Raw genomic sequence first — 22,104 nt, forward strand, 5'->3', positions numbered from 1 at the left:
CTGTTTATGTGATGAATCACATTTCTTGATTTGCCTATGTTGAACTGACCTTGCATCCCAGAGTTAAAGCCTACTTGATCATGATGGATAAGGCTTTTGATGTGCTGCTGGATTTGGTTTGCCAATATTCTGTTGAGAATTTTTGCATTGATGTTCGTAAAAAATATAGGCCTGAAGTTTTCTTTTTATTGTTGTATCTCTCCCAGATTTTGATATTAGGATGATACTGAGTTAGAGAGGAGTCCATTTTTATTTTTTTGAATAGTTTCAGTAGGAAAAGGACCAGCTCTTTTTTGTATACCTGGTAAAATTGAGCTGTGAATCCATCTCGTTCCTGGGCTTTTTATGGATCAATAGGCTATTTAATACTGCCTCAATTTCAGGGCTCATTATTGGTCAGTTCAGGGATTCAATTTCTTCCTGGTTCAGTCTTGGGAGAGAGTATGTGTCCAGGAATTTATTTATTTCTTGTAGATTTTCTAGTTTATGTGCATAGAGGTGTTTATAGTACCCTCTGATGGTTGTTTGTATTTCTGTGGGGTCAGTGGTAATATACCCCTTATCATTTCTGATTGCTGCTTTTTGATTCTTCTCTATTGTCTTCTTTATTAGTCTAGCTAGCAGTCTACTTTCTTAATTTTTTCAAAAAAAAAAAAATACTCCCAGATTTGTTGATTGTTTTGAAGGGTTTTTTTTGTGTGCATCTGTATCTCCTTTAGTTCCACTCTGATCTTGGTTATCTTTTGTCTCATGCTAGCTATGATGTTTGTTTGCTATTTGTTCTCTAGTTATTTAGTTGTGTTATTAGCTTCTTAATTTGAGATCTTCCTAGCTTTTTGATGTGGGCATTTAGTGATATAAATTTCCCTCTTAACACTGCTTTAGTTACATCCCAGAGATTCTGGTACACTGTCTGTCTGTTCTCATTTTTCAAAGAACTTCTTGATTTCTTCCTTAATTTCATTATTTACCCAAAAGTCTTTCAGGAACAGGCTATTCCACTTCCATGTAATCATATGATTTTGAGTGGATTTCTTAGTCTTGATTTCTCATTTGATTGCACTGTGGTCCAAGAGAAAGTTTGTTATAATTTCATTTCTTTTGCATTTGTTGAGGAGTTTTTTACTTCCAATTATGTGATAGATTTTAGAGTATGTGCCCTGTGGTGATAAGAATCTATATGGTGTTGTTTTTAGGTGGAGAGTCCTGTGGATATCTCTCAGGCCCATTTGAGCCTGTGCTGAGTTAAGGTCCTAAATATGTTTGTTAATTTTCTGTCTCAATGATATGTCTAATATTGTTAGTGGGGTGTTGAAGTCTCTCACTATTATTGGGTGGGAGTCTAAGTCTCTTTGCAGGTCTCCAAAACTTGCTTTATGAATCTGGGTACTTCTGTATTGGGTGCTCATATATTTAGGATAGTTAGATCTTCCTGTTGAAGGAATGGAAGTTCCTTTACCATTATGTAATGCCCTGTTTGTCTTTTTTGATCTTTGTTTGTTTGAAGTCTGTTTTGTCAGAAACTAGGATTGCAATTCTTGATTCTGATTTTCATTTGCTTGGTATATTATTTCTCCATCTCTTTGTTTTTAGCATATGTTTGTCATTACATGTGAAATGGGTCTCTTGAAGACAGCTGATATGTTTGCTTCTGTGTCCCCACTAAAATCTCATGTCAAATTGTGATTCCCAGTGTTGGGGGAGGGACCTGGTAGGAAGTGATGGTATCATGGGGGTGGTTCTCTTGTTGTTCTCATGATAGTGAGTGAGTTCCCACGAGATCTGGTTGTTTAAAATTGTGTAGCACTTCTTCTTTTGCTCTCTTTTCTGCCACCATGTGAAGACATGCCTTGCTTCCCCTTTGTCTTCTGCCACGATTGTAAGTTTTCCAAGTCTTCCCCACTCATGCCTCCTGTACAACCCGCAGAACTGTGAGTCAACCAAGCCTCTTTTCTCCATACATTACCCAGTCTCATGTATGTCTTTATAGCAGTGTGAGAATGGACTAATCCAACAGCATCTGAGTGGGTCTTGGTTTTTCACCCAGGCTGCCATTCTGTGTCTTTTAATTGGGGCATTAAGCCTATGTATATTTTAGGTTAGTATTGATATGTATGGATTTGATTCTGTCATAATGATGTTAGCTGGTTATTTTGCAGACTTGTTAGGGTGGTTGCTTTATAGTATCTCTGGGTCTGTGTACTTCAGTGTGTTTTTGTTATGCCTGGTAACAGTTTTTCCTTTCCATATTTAGTGCTTCCTCAAGAGCTCTTGTAAGGCAGGTCTAGAAGTAACAAATTCTCAAATTCCCTCAGCATTTGCTTCTCTGAAAAGGATTTTATTTCTCCTTTGCTTATGAAGCTTAGTTTGGCCAGACATGAAATTCTGGGTTAGAATTTCTTTTCTTTAAGAATGTTGAATATTGGCACCCAGTCTCTTCTGGCTTGTAGGTTTCAGCTAAGAGGTCTGCTGTTAGTCTGATGGACTTCCCTGTAGGTGACCTGACCATTCTCCCTAGGTGCCTTAAAATTTTTTCTTTCATTTAGACCTTGGAGAATCTGATGATTATGTGTTTTGGGAATGATCTTCTTGTGAAGTGTCTAACTAGGGTTCTCGGCATTTCCTGAATTTGAATGTTGACCTCTCTAGTAAGACTGGGGAAGTTTCATGGATGATATCCTGAAATATATTTTCCAAGTGGGTTCCATTCTCATCATTTCTTCCAGGTACACCAATCAGTCATAGATTCAATCTTTGTACATAACCCTTTATTTCTCGGAGCTTTTGTTCATTCCTTTTCATTCCTTTTTCCTCTATTCTTGTTGCCTGTCTTTTATATCAGAAAGCTAGTCTTCAAGTTCTGAGATTATTTCCTCTACTTGATCTATTCTGCTATTAATTCTTGTGATAACATTATTATATTCCTGGAGTGTGTTTTTCAGCTCTGTCAGGTCAGTTACATTCTTCTCTTTATTGGATATTTTGTCTGTCAACTCCTGCAATGTTTTGTCATGATTTTTAGTTTCCTCACATTGGGTTTCAGTGTACTCCTGGAGCTCAATAAACTTCATTCTTATCTTCATTCTGAATTTTATTTCCATTATTTCAGCAATCTCAGCATCTACATAGTTCCAAACACTTGCTGGAGAGGTAATGTGGTCATTGGAAGGAAAGAAGGCCCTCTGGCTTTTTGAGCATTTTAATGCTGATTCTTTCTCATCTTTGTGGGCTTATCTACCTTCAGTCTTTGAGGTTACTAATCTTTGAATTTTTTTTTCTTTTATCCTATTTGATGACCTTGAGGGTGTGATTGTGGTATAAGGTGGATTCAGTTGACTGGCTTCATTTCTGGAAAATTTTAGGTGGCCAATGCTCAGCTCCCAACTTCTGGACTATATATTCTAACTCTGGGGGACTTGTATTGGGTCCTAACTTTGTTGTCTGGCTCCTTGAGGTTTGGAGTCTACTGCATGGGGTTGGGGTGGGGCCAAGCTGTGGTAGCTGCAGCAGAGTGCTAGTGGATGCAGTGGTGACTGGCTCCCTGTGGATGTTAATCACAGTGAGGGAGGCAAGGCAGCTTGGGAGGAAAGTGGAGCTCAGGGGGGCCTGCTGAAGACTGTGTGTGCTGTTGCATGGAAGTGGAGTTGGCTTGGAGCAAGGTGCTGACCAGGTCTGGGTGCCTTCTCTGTGCTCTGCAAGCTGGAGTGACGGCTCAGGGAGGATACCTTGTTCTCTTCCCAGTGTTAGAGCAAGAGCAGGGCACTGGCTGAGGTGGAGTTTGCTGGCTCTGTACCCATCAAGGCTCCATCTGCAATGGCAGTCTGGTGGGGGTGAGAGGTGTACTATGCTCACACATGTTGGTGGAGAAGTAAAGCAAAACCTGCCCTTGCAGACATGTATCAGTAAAGTGATGTGTGGAGTAGTCATGAGATTGAAGGAAGCTGCACTATGGGGAGGGAGCTTGTAGGTTGGTGTGCAGCCTTAGAAGCTGCCTCTCTGGAGTTCTTCACTGCTCAGGCATGGTCTGCTGGCACAGAAGCTATGGTGTGGATTCTCAGGGAACCCAAGACTGCCCTATAAGAAGTCATGGCCAGGCTGGATCCACTAGAGAGGTCAGCAGACCCAGGAGTGCTCAGGCTGAACCAGCCCCATCTGAAGTGCTCCACCACCCTTCGGAGGTTAGGTCCGTCAGTTCCCTTAGGGCTAAAGTCTCCTATGGCAGCAAGTTGAGCCTAGGGGGATGGCCTTCCCTGGCCCTGCTCCACTACAGCCACTCCCACACCAAACCCTCTGGGCTTCACATCAGCAGGCCTGCTGATCCACCACTTCTCTAAGCAGCTCCCTCTGTCACCTCAAGTGTCCATGGTTGTAGAAACGTTCCCTCTTTCCAGGAATCCAGAGGCCCATGACAAGAGCGGGTTGCTCCTTGCCGATTCAACTAACCCATTCCGCCAGAGTTGTTGTGGTTCAATAATGAGCCCCAGTGTGCAGTAGCCTTTCAAGGTTCTCAGTTTTTTACCCTTCAGACCAGCTTCTGTGTCTTCCCTCCCTCCACTCTCAGCACCTTCCCTCTGAAGATCTGTTAAAAGCATGCCAGTATTCTCAGTCCCTCTGTGGGAGCCACTCCACTTGTCTGCATTTAGTCAGTCTTCTTGTACCCCTGCATCCCAGTTTCCCAACCAGTTAGTTTTGTCTCAACCTTTCCGCACCCAGGTCACTGGACTGTTGGCCATGGGGCTCCCTCAAGTAGAGGCTGCGCCTGGCAAACAGGCTATACCCTTCCTGGACCAGTCTTGTGGAGGGAGGTACTCACAGCTCCTGTGCCATCCCTGAAACCCACATCTCACTGTTCTCAGTGTTCGGAGAGTGGGGGTTCCTATCCCACTCATGCTCCGGCTACAGATCTCAGCTTGATATTCCTGAGATGTGTGCTTGAACCCTGGGAGGTTGGGATTGGCACAGTGGCTTTGTCTTCTGGCCCTTCAGAGTTGAGCCCTGGCTGTGCTGAGGAGACCATAGTGTCCCACTCCACTGGCAAAGTACCCAGGTGGGGCAGTGAAGGTTGTGCTGTGTGTATGCTCTCATGCGAGTGGCCAGGCAGGGGTCTTGGGAGGGGCCAGCAGACAGCAGGGTGTGCAGACATGCCCAAATCCCTCAGGAAAGACTGCCCTTCTCTCTTCCAGCCTGGCAGTCAGCAGGGCCTAGAGCAACTTGGAGCAAGATGGAGAGCCTTGGGGAATAGGCATCTATGGTCGCATTTTGCTGTAGCTTCCCTGCATGCAAAACCTTCTGGGCTGCAAGCAGGCTTGAGCTTTGGCTTTGCCTACTCTTCAGGCAGTTTCTCTTGCAAATTCAAATGTCTATGGGGTCATGGGGTCTCTTGTAGCTAGGATCCCAGAGGTCCATGGCAGGAGTGTGTTTCCCTGTAGTTTCTTTTCTCATCCCTTCCTTAGGTTCCCTTCAAGGCCAGGAGCTGCATGGCACTCAGCAACTCTGTGCAGGGTTCCAGGCTTCTGCCCTCTTCTACCACGGTAGACTTTCAGCATTTTTTTTTCTCAAAAGATCTGTTTGAAGTGTGATAGTTTACTTGATATTTTGGTGTCTTTCTGTGGGCAAAGTGCTTCCCATCTGCGTCTGGTAGGCTATTTTGTCTCCTCCCGTTGTTTTCTTTTATCTTACTTTGTATGTGTATTGACCGCAGTCTTTTGTTCTTGTTTCAGTGAGATGGGTTGTTCACAGTTTCAGAAGAGGCGTGTAAGCCTTCAGAGCATTCCTGCTGTGAAAGAAAATAAATCCTGGGGCCCTCAAATCACTAAACTAAAAAGAAAAGTCAAGCTGGGAATCCCTTAGGGCAAACTTGTCCCCCATTCTATTCAAAGTCACCCCTCTGCTCACTGAGATAAATGCACATAAGACTGCCTCCAATACAACCATTTGTCTCTTATCTGTCTATGACCTGGAAGCCCCCTCCCCACTTGGAGTTGTCCCATCTTTTGGACCAAACCATTGTTCATCTTATATATGTTGATTAATGTCTCATGTATCCCTAAAAGGTATAAAACCAAGCTGTGCTCTGACCACCTTGGGCACACGTTGTCAAGACCTCCTGAGGTTATTGTCATGGGTGCATTCTCCACCTTGGCAAAATAAACTTTCTAAATTAACCAAGACCTGTCTCAGATATCTGTGGTTCACATTGCTTCACAGCTGTAGAACTCTCTTTTCTTATTATTCTGAAGTGGTTAAATATATGATCTCCTTCTTTCTGTGACCTACTTTCTCTGTTCTCTTCCCCTACTTTTATCTGGATCTTTTCTTTGGTCCTACATGTCTCTATCCTGTTAAGTTTAAATTCTACTCACAGTAGATTTTTCTGAATTCTGGTCTTTGACCTAAAAAGGAACTATTATATTTCAAGTTTTCATACGACAAAAACTGACTCGCACCATCTGACTTTTGTTGTACTTTTGCACTTGCAAATTAGAGCCCATGAAACCAGTTCCAGTTTTGGTGCTGTTTTAAGAATGGCTCACTGAACTTTCCAAAATAGATGTCTCCATTTTAGGTACTTGAGTGATTCAGTTTTAGGGTACTGCAGCTTTCCCAGCTATCAGAAATCCTTTTACCTACTCCCTACTTCACCCTTCACAGTTACCATTACTATGTGAAACTTATTCTAGTTAGTTTGACCTCAATTTCTCACATTTTAGGGTTCATGGAGATACTTTGTCGTTCACTTTTGTTGTAGACTTTGGCAGCATGTTTTGTTATTCCATTTGCACTGCCTGTTTTGTAGGGGAAATTGGAAAAGTCAAAAACTGTGGTGCACTCTAAAATCTTTCTTTGAACGCTTCCCTAAATTTCTTCCTAATAATTTTAAAGATTTGCCTTTCTGTATGTAATTATTTATTCCAGCGGACTTTTATTTTCAAGTAAAATATTAAGTAATGGTTTGACCTTATTTTTCCCATTTATGACATTTCCCCCCACATACATGCATCTTTCCCTCCTCTGAATTGTAATCTTGTGTCTCTTACAAGTGTTCATAGAAACTTGATTCTGTTTGAGTATCTCTATTCTGTATTTCTATTCTTTTACCAAGGCAACTCTGTTTAATTACCATAGTAATTATATTGGTTGATATTTTATAATTCTTCTGCTACCTCGTCCCTGTTCTTTGTCTTGTTGTTCAAAATTTTTTGTCCGTTTTTGTCTTTCTCTCATCTTATCATTTTATTATCAGCATGATAATTTTGCTAAAAATATTGTGATTTTAGAAATATTTGACTTTGTTAACATATCAGTGTTTTGTACCTATGCACATAGATCACCATTTATTTATGGTGACTTTTATATACTGCATAAAAGCTCTATAACTTTCTCCATTGATGAATTACAGGTATTTTCTTAGATTTTATTCAATCTTTAATTGAATAAAATTTAATTGAATAAAATTTAATATTAAATTTAAAATTTAATAGTGGTAGGACAAATACCACTCTTATCTTGCTACTGTTACTAAGGAGTATTCTTTCAAGTTTTAAAATATGATGTTTGTTCTGTATTTTTGGAATTCCTTTTCTCAGGTAATGAAAGATACTTCAATTCCAAGTTTAACATGAATTTTACCGTGAGTAAGTATTCAATGTTATTGAAGGCCTTTAGCTTTTTACATCATTTGTTTTATTTTACTTTAAACTGTTAATGTACTAAGTATGTTACCGGGTTTTTCCCCCAATATTAAACGATTCTTGTATTACTGGGTTAAATCCACCTTGCGTGTGATGCATATATCATGATTTATATATGACATGACACAAATTCAGAAATAAGACTTTTGGCAATTGGTTCCTGTCTTTCACAAATGTTTTCAAACAAGGGTGGAACAAAGTACTTGTCTTCATTAAGGAATAAGTGGCATAGAAAAGAGGGCAAGGAAAAATGGAATATTAGTGAATAGCTCTTCTTTGGGAAATAGAGAGGTGGAAAGTGGATCCCCACATCTTAGTATTCTCCAAGCCTACTCTTACCAGACCACTGCTGTTGTTGTAGAAATCACAACTGGCCACTGAACCAAGACACCAGATCACCTTCAGGACTGAGACAGATCTGTACCATGCAGCTGGGTCCTAGAACTTCCAGCTGACTAGCTCCATAGGCTCAAACCAAATATTTCATTAGCCTTATAATAAAGAAATTTACTAATATATAAGATGGACTTTTTGCATTCTGTTTACTCCATATACAGTTTTGCTAAGAGAGGTGCTCTCTGCCATTAGGCCTGAAATTTAAATGAATTGAACCTCGTAATTTGGAGCCTTGATGAAATGGAAATGTTGGCTTATTTCAGAACTCAACTTGAAGCCAGGACAGTTTAAGATACATCCTTGAAGCTGAGAATATTGAAGTGCTAAGTCTTTCTAAGAAATCTTATTTAAATGTTCTGTCTTAGTCATAGAAGTGAGCCTCAGAAAAAACTGGATTAAGAAGTAGTTTATTTCCAACTGAGGCTATTGTTTCAAATTTACTCAAAGGAGCAACCATTAAGATGAAGCAAATGGGGCAAAGAGGCCCACAAGTAAATGACTAAAACTTTTAGTCTAAAAGAGTGCTTCTCAAACTATCTGTGTGAAGGATCCACCTCCCCAGCCACTTCATTGCAGACCAATACTTTGCAAAATACAATGAAAATATATTACTATGAAAATGATATATAAAAGAAAAATACATAAAAATAAACCCATTTTAATGATCGTATATAACAGATAGAATTACTCTTTCAAAATGTTATAACAATTTCTCAATTTTATTCTTTATTTCTGCTTTTGTCATGGAACAGTTAAAAAACTGTTCACTGGCTGTCACTGGTCCTTGGGCCACACTGAGTAGCACTGCTCTGAAGACTGCACATCTCTAGATAAGATCTTTGGCTGTCGTTACTTGCTCACTGACATGACTAGAAACTAACAGATGGGAAAGCTTTGAGAAATTTCTCAATATCAAAAATGACAAGCCCATCTAGACACAGCCTGTGACTGTTTAACTTCTAAAACAATCCCCTCGGCCCAGCTCCAAACTCACGTCAACATCAAGTTCATTGGAAAACCATGAAACACCTAGGTATTAATACATCCTCTTTAACAGTCATCTCAGCTGTGATCAAATAGACACAGAAGAATCTCCCAGAGTACAAAACCAGAGAGAAGTGAGGAAGACAGAGTCTTGCAGAAAGCATCGCCCTGTGCTTACGTCAAGTTGACTAAAGTGGAAGTTGTTCCTCTGCTTGGATAAAGAATCCTTATAATTATTGTAACTTGAGACTTAATATGCACTGTTGACTATTGGTTTTCTTAATTCTTCTTTTTTTTAAATAGGAAGTGTTATTGTAGTAATCCCATTTACTCTACATTCTATATAAGTAGAATTCTCTGAAGGGGCATTTATGGAAAAGGTTTTCTTTTAAAATTAGACAGACATTCCCCTTCCTTCTTCTTCTTGCCTTGAGCATTGATTAGATGTCTGTAGTTGCAATAACCATTTTTCAGACATGAGCTAAAAATCATGAACTAGATATTGGAAACTGCAGTAACCCATTTTCTAGGCATGAAATCCAAACATGAAAATGAAAGAGTAGGAAAACTGAGACTCTGAGACGTTATGGCCTTGTTGAGGAATTAACCAATGTTAGCCATTGTGGAACCCTGGATTTTCTAATATGAAAAAAATTCACACTAAGCTATATCTAACATTCTACTTATTATAGTATTTAACATTATCTTTTGTCCTCTTCTGTAGCTGTTGTAAAGTTGGCTATCAGTTGTAGTTATTGTTCATTTGTGGATAATGTCTGTGTTTTTCTTTAACGTTTTTCAGTTTCGCTACACTGTGCCTCAGTCTGGATTTCATTTTATTTATCCTGCCTGATCTAATGTGCCTTTTCAACCTGAGAACTTATGTCTACTATAAATTTGGAAAAGTTTCTGTCATTTCTCTTGAATATTAATTCTCGTTCTCTGCAAGCAAGTTTTTCTCTATGTGTTTTCTTTTTCTCCATAAAAACACTACTAAAATTGTCTCTATTCTCTGAAAAAACGTTTTCTGTCTTATACTCTGATTTTACATGCATGAAACATTTTTGTCTTCTTAATTGTACTGGAATCTTTAGATGTGAAGAAACTGTGTTTTAAACTTGTTCATATGCCTTGCTAAGACATGGCACAATGACAGTCACACCTTGATGCCTGATTAATATTAGAATTATTTTAGTTTTCTCCATCATGTTGCAAAACAACAGACTCATTTTCTTTTCATGTCACTGGGCATTTCTCTCCTTAAACAGTTAAATAATTTAAAAGATTGTAATTCTACAGATTAAATAAATACATATTTTGTATAAAAATAATTTCATTTAAAGAGTTTATAAAATAAAGATAAAGGCTTCTTCCATTTCAATTATTATCATGAGTTATCAATGGAGAGGAATAAAAATCCTCAGCGAAAATGAAAATGAATTCCAATGACATTAATAGAATCAAATCTCTAGTACCTTAAGCAAGATTGATTTAAAATGTAGTATAAAGTCATTAAGAAGTATATTCTTCTATGCACATTTTCCCAGTGAAGATAAATAATGTTTTAAATGAGATAAATTAACCGAATATGTATTCTTGCTGCATCATTTCAACTAAGCATGAGATCTGACATTCCTCTGGGATTCTGTCTTTACAGGGTTGGTTGTCTTATGTGCCTAGCCTTATGGAGATTTGGTTTCAAGGAATGGGAAACAACTCAAGTCAAATTAAACAAAAATAGAAGGCACCAAATGCAAGTAAGATTTATGTTTTATATTTTTCTTTGTTGTTCTGATTAGATGTATATTAATTTATTCACCTTTTTAGGAATCCGAGTCTGTTTACATTAATTTTCTTTATTGTTTTCATTTTTAGTTTTATTCACTTTTGCTTTTTATTGCTTATTTCCTTCTGTTTACTTTGGGTTTATATTAACTCCTTTTATGGTTTCTTAGATGGAAGCACTCATCATTGAGATGAGACCCTTCCTATTTTTAATTTCAGAATTGAATGCTATAACTGCCCCCAGTACTGCTTTGGCTGTCTCTCATAGATTGTTATTGTTGAGTTTTATTATCATTTCTTTCAAGACGTTTTCTAGTTTTCCTTCTGAATTCCTCCTTGAAATGTGGCATGTCTTATTTAAAAGAGTGTTATATAATTTCCAATTATTTGAAAGTTTTCCAGCTATCTTTCTTTTATTGATTTCCAGTTTAATTCCATTATGATCATAGGTCATATTTTATAAGATTTAAATCCCTCTATTTTGTTAAGCTTTGATTTTTTTCCCCACAATATGATCTACCATGGTGAATAGTCAATGTGTGCTTGCAAAGAATCTGTATTCTGATGCTTTTGGGTGGCAATTAAGTCAGGTTAGTTTTTAGTGTTATTCAGATGTCCCATATCCTTTCTGATGTTTCCATCTTTCTGTTTTATCAATTTATTTAGAGAAAAGTGCTGAAGTCCCCAACTATAAGTGTAGACTTACCTATTTCTCCTTCCTTTCTTTTAGTCTGCATCATGTCTTTTTGAATCCCTACTGTTAGGTACATAAGCATGTCGTTTTGGTGAATTGAGCCTTTTATCAATAGGTAATGCCTTTCTTTATCTCTAGTACTATTCTTTGTTTCATTATTAGGTATTAATATAGTTACTCTTTTCTTTTAATTAATGTATGTGTGCTATGTCTTTTAATTAACGTGTGTGTGCTTTATCTTTTAATATATTTTTACTTGAAAACCAATCTAAATGTTTAAAAGTATGTTTCTTATAGACATGATTATGTTTATTCATTTTAATACAATCTGATGATATATGACTTTAATTTTGTGTTTTGATAATATACATAGACGGTAAGTATTTTTATGGTTTGGTTAATATCTATCATCTTGGTAGTTTTTCTTTTTCTGTTTTTTTTTCCTTCTGTTTTAGATTACATTTTAATGAGTATATTTTATTATTGTATTTTAGGTCTATTAGTGGCTTATTATTTCTACCCTCATATTAATTTATTTTAATTCTTGACCTTGGGCTTGCATTATACATCTTTAATTAATCAAAGTGTGTCTTCAATAGCATTATTCCACTTCACACATGGTATGGAAATTTATGACAGTACACTCACAATATCTGTAGTCTATGTTTTTGGCTATTGTTTTATGTTTTAATTTCACTTATGTGCCCAACCCACAAATCATTGCCTATTTTAACTGTAGAAAATGATTTTTTAGAGAAATTAAAAATAAGGAAAACAATTGTCTTTTATGTTTTTTTAACCATTTCTAGGACTCCTCATTTCTTTACGTATATTCAAGTTTCTGTCTGATGTCATAATCTTTTTTCCTGAAGAATGTCCTTTCACATTTCTTATAGTTCATATCTGCTGTTAAAGAATGCTCCTAGTTTTTGTTTGTTGGAAAAAGTCTTTATTTATCCCTCAGTTTTAAATGATATCTTTATTAAGTATAGTGTCAATAGTATTTTTCTTTCAGCACTTTGAAAATGTCACTCAATTTTTTCTAGCATGCAAAATTTCTGGCAAGAATTCTGCTGTGTTTGTTCTCTGTGTTTTTTTCTATGTAATGTGACTTTTTCTCTGGATGACTTTGAGATTTTCTTTTTATCTTTGGTGGTCAGCATTTTGAATATCATGTTTCTAGGTATTTATTATCATTGTTATGATTTTGGAAAGATAGGGTTTCACTCTGTTGCAGAGGCTGGAGTGCAGGGGTGGGATCGTAGCTCACTGCAGCCTCGAACTTCTGGGCTTTGGTGATCCTCCCGCCTCAGCCTCTCAAGTAGCCAGGACCACAGGTGTGCACCACCATGGCTGGCTAATTTTTATATTGTTAGTTTTGGAGATGGAATCTCATTTTACATCCTAGGCTGGTCTGGAACTCCTAGCCTCAAGCGATTCTTCCACCTCAGTCTTCTGAATTGGGATTATAGGTGTGAGCCACACACCTGGCTGTTTTGTCCTGTTTGAGCTTCTCTGAGCCTCTAGTACCTGTGATTTTATGTTTTTAGTATTTTTGGAGACTTTTTAGCTACTCTCTTCAAATATTTCTTCAATGATATCTCTCCTGCCCACTGCCCAAGTTTTAATTTGGATGATTTCTATGGACCTTTCTTCAGGTCACTTATTCTTCCTTGGCTGTGTCAAGTCTACTGATAGAAAAGTTAAACGTATTCTTCATCTCCATTACTGTGATTTTTCCCCCTAGCATTTTAATTTGACTCTTTTTCCTTTTACATCTCTAGAATAATTTCACAGCCACTTCTTCCATTCTCCACATATTAGTTATCTATGCTGAATAACAAGTTAATCAAACTTAGCAGCTTAAAAAAACAAATATTTATTATTTCACAATTTTTGCGGACCAGAAATCTGGAAGCAGCTTAGCTGGGAGGTCTGGCTCAGGTTCTCTCGCGAGGTTACAATCAAGCCATTGGCCAAGGCTGCTGTCATCTGAAGGCTTACCTAGAGATGGAGATTCTACTTCCAAGATGGCTCACTTCTATGGATATAGGCAGCAGGTATTAGTTCCTTGACACCTATTGACAAAGGCCTTGGCTTCTCATCATGTGGGCCTTTTCACATGTCTCTCTGAGTGTCTTGACAACATGACAGCTGAGTTTTTCCAAAGGAAGTGACCCAAGAGAGAGCAAGACAGAAGCAACACATTTTTTATGACCTAGTCTTAGATGTAAAATACCATCACTTTAGCTATATCTTATTTATTAAGTCCAGCCTACACCCAATCAAGGAAGCAAATTAAGCTTCACCTCTTTAAAGGAATTTCAACGAATTTGTGGACACATTTTAAATGACCCTACAGCCTTGCTAAACCAAGTTTCAGTCTGGATGGTTACTTCCTTGGTTAGTTTTTGAGGCTGTCTTAAAACTGGATTGGTATCTCTTGTTAGTTCTCAGGAGGTACCTTGTCTGGTAGGCATTACATTCTTCAAAGTATTTCCTCTTTACTAGTCTGTCTTCTGTACTATAGAATAAGCGACTTGAAGGCAAAGATTGCATCTTACTACATTGGTATCTTCAAGCCTGGCGCAGTACTTGGCCTTTGGTAGGCTTTCAACCAATGTTTATGGAAAAACAAATCATGCCACTCAGCGAAGCACCCTTTCTGCCTTACCACATGCTGAGCAGAGAAGGAGAGGGGTAGAAATAAATTGTATGGCACACTCCCTGTTGTGCCTTGCAATCTGTGTACATTATCTTATTTAGTGACAGACTGAAACTTTGATAGAAGCATAATCATGTGGTAGGAAAGGATAAATAATTGTGCTTTTATACTCTCTTGCTACTTACTGCTGCAGAGTCTCGGGCAGCTAATTAAGACTCTAAGAACCTTGGTTTTCTCCTAAAAAAATCAAAGAATATAATAATAATTGCCTTGCCAACTTCACATTGTTTTAGTGAGGAACAAATAAGACAATGTAAATGAAAGAGAGATACAAACTATACGTATTATATAAGTATGTTAATATTATTTCTCAAATTTTTATAGAGCATAGATGATACTGCCAAACATGAAGAAGATGCTTTAGTTTTCCAGAATTTAATCAAAGGTGAAACCATTATCCCACTGATAATCAGTAAGTTCCAAGGTCATTCATTCATTCAATATTGATTAACTCCTACTACATGCATATTCAAGACACAGCCCCTGTGTTGAGACATCTCAGTGTCTTCAGTTAAGTCCAGGATCCTGCAAAATTTTCAAAATCTTTTTATACAAAGCTCTTATAAATTCACTTGTAAGAATGAGCTCTTTTAAAATGACAGAGGAAGGTTGCCAAAACAGCAATGCAAACAGTGGGTTAGAGGCCTTAGTCATTTCCTGAATCAGAAGTCTGGTGGCCCCTGCTCATGCTGCAACATTGGCTCTCCTCTAAGAGCAGAAAGTGTTGCTGCCTGGCATTCAGCAAGTGTTCATTGCTGGTTGAAAGGAATTAAACAAATGCTTATCTCTTATATAAGAATCATCAGATGCTACATCTGCACTGGATGGCTAATCTAGCTTCCTCATTTTGCAAAGGAGGAAATAGAAGCTCAGTAAGGTCAATAAGTTCCAAGTTTATATAGGCATGAAATAGAGTTTAAACTCTAAAGCATGCTCTGATTCCTTATTTTGTGCATTTCTCTCATTTACATTCTCTCTCAGTATTTCTTTCAGCATTGTGCATTCTCTCTCAGTATTCTGCTCCTTATTTTGTGCATTTCTCTCAAAATATTGGATGCTACTTTGAAATATTATTAATATAATTAGCTTTGCATTTGAATAATGAAGAAAAAAATCACACGATTTACCTAATAAACTTCTTCAAAGAAATACATATCAGCCCCTAAAGTCAAACCTGTGTTCATTGTGGGAAATAGTTGTTGGAAATAGGGGAACTCTTAGGGTACACATGCCATTTTCTATGTCTGTTTTGGCTTTATGCAAGGAGAAATTTGGCTGGTTTTCAGGAAATCCAGGAGTTTTTAAGTTTATCATGTTCTTTGATTTAACTTGGAATGACTTGCAAGTATTATCATCTACTTGCTCTGCCATGGAGAAGAGGAGGAAGAATTGTGTGGTTAAGCCAGTCATGACACAGTTAGAAAAGTAACTTGAGGAAAAGGCAAAACAGCCACTCTGTTTCAGTTTGTTTGGTTGAGGCACTCAGGACATATACTAGTGCAGGCCAGACTCCCCAGAAAGGCAAACTTTCCTGGGTATATTGTATTACTCAATATGCCCCTGACATTAGAAGGAAGCTACAAAAAGCAGCAGTGGGACTTTAAACTCCTATGAGCCAGCTCTTAAACATGACCTTTAAGGTTTACAACAATAGGCACGGGGCAAAAGAGAGAGAGACAGAGAACCAAAATAAATAATCAAAAAGTGTAATTGTTAGCAGTTGTCTTAGGCCTCCTGCCAATTCAGAATTACCCATCCGAAGAAAGTGTCATGAGATAAGCATCTGGGATGCCCAGATGAGTGTCCTTGACTTACCAGCTCCTAGCCAAAATTGCTGTGCCTTCTGCAGGAATGAGGGCCATTGGCCATGAGAATGTTCTAACTGTCCCTGATGCATGGGAACAAAGACTCCTCATCAATCTGCCCAGTCAGAAATGAAACCCAGGACTTCCTCCATGTTCTAAAAATTCTGGGTAATAATTGCTGTGGGAAGGAGACTAATGGGCTTTCTGATACTAGAGCTAGCTTTCTTACACTAGTTGCAACAAGCTGCTGAAGTAAATTTACTGGGGGTCCTGGACCCTTCTTCTAACGGACAGCTTCCCACAGTGGCAGAGAAGCAGCCAGCTGAACATTTTTCTTTGATGTCTCCACATCTGGGTAAGTTCTCTGGTGGCTTGGGGACTCTGAGGTCTCCTCTGGAGCAATGTGGTTCATCCATTCTCTTCTGTAGGATCCCCTTCCCTGCCTCTACCTGTCTTCCATACCTGTTGGGGCAAACACAATTTGGCCAGGTGGATAGGCTCTAATTTTGTAAATAACTTGGATCCAGCTGTCTTGTATGTAGGGCTCTTCCTTTGTGTGATGTGTGTTGTGTCCAGCATGCTATCAAATTGGCTTAGAAATAAAAGAGTGCTCATGAATTAAACAAGAACAGGCTAAACTTGAGAGTTGAAAGAGAATGTTGTGTCTTCTAAAATTTGACTTCAAGATTTTTACCTAGGTAAATCACTGATGTTTTTAGGCTTTAGAATATTTTAAAAAGCTTTGAAAGGGTAGCTTTGTGTATGGTTTAAATTCTCAAAATTATAGAATGGTTCTCATCTGTAAAATCCCAGTATCTGGTGGGCATTTCAGAATTTTCTGCTTCCTAAGTTTATATGAAATGTGCCAGGGAAGATGTATTCTTAATTGGAAAAAAGAATAATATTTTTTCCAATCTGGAACTTATTAAAAGGCTAGTTAAACATGTGAAGGAGCAAGTGAATAAAAAAGAAAGATATGAGGAGAGTTATAGATAGAAGATACATTTTTTTTGTGTGGGGAGTGATATAAAGAAAGAGTGATTTTGTATGAGGAGGGATCTTGTGTGGTAGATTCTTTTCCTAGAATAAAGTGACAGGTTATTTGGGAGAGAGGTGGCATAGGATAGGTCAGACAGTCCAAGCATTGCAAAAGAGTGATGGGGTTTGTAAACGGAAAGTTGTCAGGGGGATTTTGTACATGATTAAGCTGGCTGTGAAGAAAAATTGTGGTAGACTTTCTAGAAAATAATCTACATATTGGAACTGGGTTTTCTTAAGGTATTTGATTTGCATTACAGGAAATTTGTCTTTTAATGCTATAACTGGTTTCTTTTAAAATTTCTCAGATTCATATCAAAGATGTTCAACTGTTACTGTGTCTCACTCCCTTTGAGAAGACCTGAGATAATAACTTTGCTTTAGGTTTTTAGTCAGCTCCTATAATTTTTTCTCCTCCAGTTCTAACTGTTGTTGTGACCTCATGCTAAAATAGTGTATTGTAGAGGTCTATAAAAAGTGTGTGGTTAAGCCAGTCAATTATGACATGCTTAAGCAATATAACTTGATTACATACTCTTTCTGGGCTGTTCTTTTTTTTAACTTTTATTTTAGGTTTGGGTGTACATGTGAAGGTTTGTTACATAGGTAAACTTGTGTCACAGGGGTTTATTGTGCAGATTATTTCATTACCCAGGTATTAAGCCCAGTACCCAATGGTTATCTTTTCTGCTCCCCTCCATCCTCCCACCCCCGACCCTCAAGTAGACAGCAGGGTCCGTTGTTTCCTTCTTTGTGTTCATAAGTTCTTATCATTTAGCTCTCACTTATAAGTGAGAACATGCAGTATTTGGTTTTCTGTTCCTGAATTAGTTTGCTAAGGATAATAGCCCTCAGCTCCATCCACATTCCTGCAAAGGACATGATTTTTTTCTTTTTTATGGCTGCATAGTATTCCATGGTGTATATGTACCACATTTTCTTTATCCAACCTGTCATTGATGGCATTTAGATTGATTTCATGTCTTTGCTATTGTGAATAGTGCTACAATAAACATTCACATGCATGTGTCTTTATGGTAGAATTATTTATATTCCTCTGGGTATATACTCAGTAATCAGATTGCTGGGTCAAATGGTAGTTCTGCTTTTAACTCTTTGAGGAATCACCATACTGCTTTCCATAATGGTTAAACTAATTTACACTCCCACCAACAGTATATAAGTGTTCCCTTTCCTCTGCAACCTTGTCAACATGTTATTTGACTTTTTAATAGTAGCCATTCTTACTGGTGTGAGATTGCATCTTATTGTGGTTTTGATTTTCATTCTTCTAGCGATCAGTGATATTGAGCTTTTTTTTTTTTTCATATGCTTCTGGGCTGCATGTACATCTTCTTTTGAGAAGTGTCTGTTCATGTCCTTTGCCCACTTTTTAATTTTTTTTTCCCTTGTAAATTTTTTTAAGTTCCTTATAGATGCTGGATATTAGACCTCTGTTGGATGCATAGTTTGCAAATATTTTCTCCCATTCTGTAGGTTGCATTTTTTTTTTATAACTTCTTTTACTGTGTAGAAGCTCTTAAGTTTAATTAGACCACACTTCTCAATTTTTGCTTTTGTTGTGATTGCTTTTGGTGTCTTTGTCATGAAATCTTTGCCTATTCCTGTGTCCAGGATGGTATTGCCTAGGTTGTCTTCCAGGGTTTTTATAGTTTTGAGTTTTACATTTAAATCTTTTGTCTAACTTGAGTTGATTTTTGTATATGATGTAAGGAAAGTGTCCAGCTTCAATCTTCTGCATATGGTTAGCCAGTTATCCCAGCACCATTTATTAAATAGGGAGTCCTTTTTCCATTGCTTTTTTTTTTTTTTTACCTTGTTGAAAATCAGATGGTTGTAGTTCTGTGGCATTATTTCTGGGCTCTTTATTCTGTTCCACTGGTCTATGTGTCTGTTTGTGTCCCAGTGCCAGGATATTTTGGCTACTGTAGTCTTGTAGTATAGTTTGAAGTTGGGAAACGTGATGCCTCCAACTTTGTTCTTTTTGCTTAGGATTGCTTTGGGTAGTTGGGCTATTTTTTGGTTCCATATAAATTTTAAAACAGTTTCTTCTAGTTGTGTGAGAATGTCATTGGTAGTTTGACAGGAATAACTTATAATGGTTGTTTTTATTGAATCTGTAAATTTCTTTGGGCAGTATGGCCATTTTAACAATATTGTTTCTTCCTGTCCATGAACATGGGATGTATTTCCATTTGTTTGTGTCTTCTCTGATTTCTTCTAGCAGGGTTTTGTAATTCTTGTTGTAGAGATCTTTCACCTCACTGGTTAGCTGTATTCTTAAGTTTTTGTTCTTTTTGTGGCAATTGTGAATAAGACTGCCTTTCTGATTTGGCTGTCAGTTTGGGTGTTGTTGGTGTGTAAGAGTGCTAGTGACTTTTGTACATTGATTTTATATCCTGCAACTTTGCTGAAGTTGTTTATCAGCTAAAGGAGCTTTTGGCCTGAGACTGTGGGGCTTTCTAGATATAGAATCATGTTGCCTGCAAATTTGGATGCCTTTTTTTCTATTTGGATGCCCTTTATTTCTTTCTCTTGCCTGATTGCTCTGGCTAGGACTTCCAATACTATGTTGAATAGAAGTGGTGAGAGACAGCATCCTTGTCTTGTGCTGGCTTTCAAGGGGAATGCTTCCAGATTTTGGCCATTTAGTATAATGTTGACTGTGGATTTGTCATAGATGGCTCTTGTTATTTTGAGGTATATTCCTTCAATACCTAGTTTATTGAGAGTTTTTAGCATGAAATGATGTTGAATTTTATCAAAAGCCTTTCCTGCATCTAATGAGATAATCACGTCGATTTTCTCTTTAGTTCCTTTTATATGAACTATTTCTTGATTTGCATATATTGAACAAACCTTGCATCCTGGGGATGAAGTCCACTTAATCATGGTGGATTAGCTTTTTTATGTGCTGCTGAATTTTTGCTAGTATTTTGTTGAGGATTTTTGTGTCAGTGTTTATCAAGGATATTGCCTGAAGTTTACTATTTCTGTTGTGTCTCTGTCAGGTTTTGGTATCAAGATGATGCTATCCTCATAGAATGAATTGGGGAGGAGTCCCTTCTAAAGTTTTGGGGAGGTACCAGCTCTTCTTTGTACGTATGGTACATACGGTAGAATTCTTTGTACGTATGGTAGAATTTGGCTGTGAATCCATTAGGTCCTGGGCTTTTTTTTTGGTTGGAAGGCTATTTGTGACAGATTCAATTTCAGAGTTTATTATGTGTCTGTTCAGGGAATTGATTTCTTCCTGGCTTAGTCTTGGGAGGGTGTATGTGTCCAGGGGTACATTTGTCTCTTCTAGGTTTTCTAGTTTTTTGCATAGAGGTGTTCGTGGTAACTTCTGATGGTTGTTTTTATTTTTGTGGGGTCAGTAGTAACATTCCCTTCATCATTTCTAAGGGTTTATTTGAATCTCCTATATTTTCTTTATTAGTCTAGTTAGTGGACCTGTGTATCTTATTAATTTTTTCATAAAACAAAATCCTGATTTCATTGATCTTTTGAATGTTTTTTTGTGTCTCAACCTCCTTCAGTTCAGCTCTGATTTTGGTTATTTCTTGTCTTTTAGCTTTGGGGTTCATTTATTCTTGCTTCTCTAATTCTTTCAGTTGTGAGGTTAGATTGTTAATATGAGATATTTCTAACTTTCTGATGTTGGCATTTAGTGCTATGAATAGCTCTCTTAACACTGCCTTAGCTGTGTCCCAGATATGTTAGTATGTTGTATCTTTGTTCTCATTATTTTTAAAGGACTTTTTGATTTCTGCCTTAATTTCATTATTTACCCAGAAGTCATTCAGGAGTATGTTATTTAATTACCATGTAATTGCATGGTTTTGAGTGTTTTTCATAGTCTTAACTTCTGTTCTTATTGTGCTGTGGTTCAAGAGTGTGTTTGGTATGATTTTGGTTCTTTTGTATTTGTTGAGGATTGTTTTATGTTCAATTATGTGGCCAATTTTAAAGTATGTGTCATGCGGCAATGAGAAAAATGCAAATTCTGTTGCTTTTGAGTGCAGAGTTCTGTAAAGGTTTATCAGATCCATTTGGTCCAATTTTGAGTTCAGGTCCTGATTGTCTATGTTAATTTTCTGCCTTGAGGATCTCTCTAATACTGTCAGTGGAGTGTTGAAGTTTCCCACTATTATTGTGTGGGAGTCTATGTCTCTTTGTAGGTCTCTAAGAACTTTCTTTATGAATCTGGGTGCTCCTGTGTTGGGTGCATATATATTTAGGATAGTTAGGTTTTCTTGTTGAATTGAACCCTTTACCATTAGGTAATGCCCTGGTCTTTTTTTATCTTTGTTGATCTGAAATCTGTTTTGTCTGAAATTATAATTGCAACCTCTGCTTTTTGCTTTTTTCCATGTGTGTGGTAGATTTTCCTTCATTTCTTTATTTTGAGCCTGTGGGTGTCATTATGTGTGAGATAGGTCTCTGGAAGACAGCATACCATTGGGTCTTGCCTTTTTGAATCCAGTTTGTCACTCTGTGCCTTTTAAGTGGGGCATTTATCCTATTTACATTCAAGGTTAGTATTGATATGTGGATTTGATCCTGTCATTGTGCTGTTAGCTGGTTATTATGCTGGCTTGTTTATATGGTTACTTTATAGTGACATCAGTCTGTGTGTTTAAGTGTGTGTTTGTATTAGCTGGTGTTAATGGTGGAGTGTATCCAGGTTCTTGGTGTCTTGAACAAAGAATTGCACAAAACACACAAAGCAAGGAAGAGATGAAGGGATTTATAAAAAGTGGAAGCACACTCCACAGTGTGGGAGTGGGCCCAAGTATAGGAGCACAAAGGCCCTGTTATACAGTTTTTGTGAGTTTAAATGCCCTCTACTTGGGGTACGCCCTATGTAAATGGAGAGGATGAAGTAAAATTACAAAGTCATTTACTTGGCCTACGCCCTATGGAGAGGATATTTCCTATCATAGCTGAAATGTGAATCAGCCT

General features: G+C 37.6%; 1 long non-coding RNA gene across 1 annotated transcript in view; it reads left to right on the forward strand.

The window, feature by feature from the left end:
- Nucleotides 1-1,822: 1,822 nt before the first annotated feature.
- Nucleotides 1,823-22,104, forward strand: part of LOC117093825 — a 30,475-nt gene continuing 10,193 nt past the window's right edge. Inside the window, exons 1-2 of the long non-coding RNA XR_004441260.1 lie at nt 1,823-1,931; nt 10,729-10,828. This is a non-coding gene — a long non-coding RNA (uncharacterized LOC117093825). The remainder of the gene's footprint in view (nt 1,932-10,728; nt 10,829-22,104) is intronic.

This window comes from Trachypithecus francoisi, unplaced genomic scaffold, assembly GCF_009764315.1.
Source record: "Trachypithecus francoisi isolate TF-2019V2 unplaced genomic scaffold, Tfra_2.0 Lachesis_group12, whole genome shotgun sequence".
Lineage (NCBI taxonomy): Eukaryota > Metazoa > Chordata > Mammalia > Primates > Cercopithecidae > Trachypithecus > Trachypithecus francoisi.